The sequence below is a fragment of the Benincasa hispida genome, chromosome 3 (assembly GCF_027475165.1).
Source record: "Benincasa hispida cultivar pf3 chromosome 3, pf3_genome.v1.1, whole genome shotgun sequence".
Taxonomy (NCBI): domain Eukaryota; kingdom Viridiplantae; phylum Streptophyta; class Magnoliopsida; order Cucurbitales; family Cucurbitaceae; genus Benincasa; species Benincasa hispida.
Window position 1 is genome coordinate 6,256,207 of NC_143480.1, and position 2,780 is coordinate 6,258,986.

Genomic DNA, 2,780 nt, shown 5'->3' on the forward strand with positions numbered 1-2,780 from the left:
TCATATATAGTCAAACCAATTAAATATCTTAATGTAATGACATCCACCACCAGAGAATATGTCTCCTCATAATCAATACCAGGTCTTTATTAGAAACCTTATGCAACTAGTCTTGATTTATATCTTGTGACCACATTATTTTCATTTCTTTTTCTCACAAATACCCATTTGTACCCCACAGGTTTGATACCTTCTGGTATTCAGACTACTGGTCTAAAAACCTAAAAAGTTTTGAAGATGGGTTTAATTATGCCTCGATTGCTTCTTTTCACTAAAACCAATCTTTTCTATGTCGACATTCTTCAACAGATTTTGGTTCAGAATCTTGATTTTCAGATATAATATCAAGAGCAACACTATATGCAAAAATGTTATCAATAATTACATGAGTTAAAGGGATCGAATCCCGTAGTGGAAGCGTTGTGAATGCCTTACATCCCGCAATTTGATTTTTACATAAACAAATTTAGTATACTAAAATAGAATATAAACATGTAATATAGCATGCTTTAAGGAAAAATATTAGAACTATTCTTACCTTTATAGATTCCCAAGCTTCACGAATAATCCTCTTTAAGTTTCAACGAATGGCTTCTCCAACGATCTTTATCACGAACGATTTCTTGAACAATCTCGAATATTACCACGAGAGTAACCTCGTTATTCTCTAAGATTCTAATAGAGGGATAAGTGGTATCCAACTATTGGGAGAGGGAGAGGAGAAAGGGGTTTTGGAGAGTAGAGAAGATTTTCTTTGTGGCTTAGGAAAAATTTTGCTCAACAAGACTTTTGTGTTGTGTATTGTCAGTGTCTGTGTCTCCCAAAGGGGCCATAGGGAGGTCTTGATATAGAGAAGGGCCAAGCCCTTTTTCTAATTCTTTTCCTATTTCCCTTTTCCACAATTAATTAATTAAATAATACTTATTTAATTTAATTTTCACATTATTAAATAATTATTTATACATTAAATTCATTTTAATATATATAGGATCATTGTGTTTGTATCAAATACAAAGTGGGTCATATCTATAGTTTTATTAGGATAAAGTACCTAGCCTTATCCCTATACAATAGACCCTTCATGTTATATCTTGAACATTGTTCCCTGTATGTCTTCGCACACAGTTTAAGACTCATAAGGTAGCCTTGGATTTAGGGTTATTTAGACAAAAATAGACAAACAACACAAAGAATAACATTTATTGAATTAACATTTATAACACTTTGTTGATGACAGTCAATTAATAATGTTTACTATCTATGAGTTTTAGGGTATCAAACCCAACATGAGTTCGGTTTTATCTTTTTCCTGTCATGACATAGTTTATTGAAATCTCATTATTATCTTTAGGTATATCACCTTCCTCACTAGTCACGCCAAAGATTTCTTCATAGGTATTAACATCCTCAACCAAGTCTTTTTTACTATTAATTATTTTTCTTTTTCGAGGATTTTTATCTTTCGAACCCAATGGTCTACCACGCTTTTGGTGTGTTCTAAACTCATTAGTGACAACTTGCTGTGTTGGGATATCAACTTTCAATGTAACTGTAACGACCCGACATCCTAAGACTTAAGTTAGGCCGTTACTAAATACATGCATGCATGGAACTCAAAACGACACTCGGTTATGGCGAAATAAATGCTAATTAAATAAGGTAGGTTCAAAAGACTTTTATTAAATTCAAATACTAAAACAATAATAGGGTACCCATAAATCATAAAGGATAGTAAATGAGTTTGAAAAACGATTCTTAAAGTAAGTTTTAAACATCAAAACAAAAAGTTTAGAGAAATATGAAAAGAACTCTAAATTTCATGATGCGGAAGCATAAAAACTAGTCCCAGTGGCTCGATCATGAATTTTGCTTGTCCATCGCCAGTACATCTCTACCCTTACTTGAAACAACAACATGAGAAAGAATGAGTATAAAATACTCAGTAAGTAATCCACTACTGGGGTCAGGCTGGGCATCTATGTCCTCTAGATACCCACCTTTGGTGAAATATATAAACTGCTCTAGTCCTTATGGGACACATATGCACATGAAACAAGAAGGAGACTGAGTCCTATCCTACTGTAGTTAAGTATGCCCGCTACCTTTGGTGAATCCCCAAGGAAACACAAACTGGTGAATCCCAAAGGAAACATAAATTGGTGAATCACGAAGGAAACACAAAATCTAATGGGCATCTAACTAATCAATAAGAACATTTGCATAGTCTCAACATCATAATCATCACTGTACGAATCTATGATATACATATAAATCTCAACATCATGGCTCTACAATATACATGTGTACCTCAACATCATCAGATCAAATACAACCATATGGAAGCACATACCATCTCATACTAGCATTCAAGTGTCTATGTGCATAAATAAATAATTCAGATCTCGTACTAGAACATACTTTGATCATATTATACTATCAGTCTATCATGCTAACATTCTTCCATAACGTACATTTCTCATGCAAGCATACATCTAATGCCTGGTTTACATGATTAAAGCTTGAATCAAATACATACTTCACTACCAATGTCTCAAATAAATTATCCATATGTAGCTTTGTAAAAAAAAAAAAAAAATCACTTCCAAATGACTTTACCAAAATTTCTCACCAACCAAAATTAATCCACGAAAGGGTAATCAAAGCATAAAACTTATCAAAACTCGCTAAAACAAACTCCAACATCACTGAACAACACCTCAATACCTTCACAAACTTGAATCCAAAGTTGAAACACAATGGGTCTCAATCAATTGATGCCA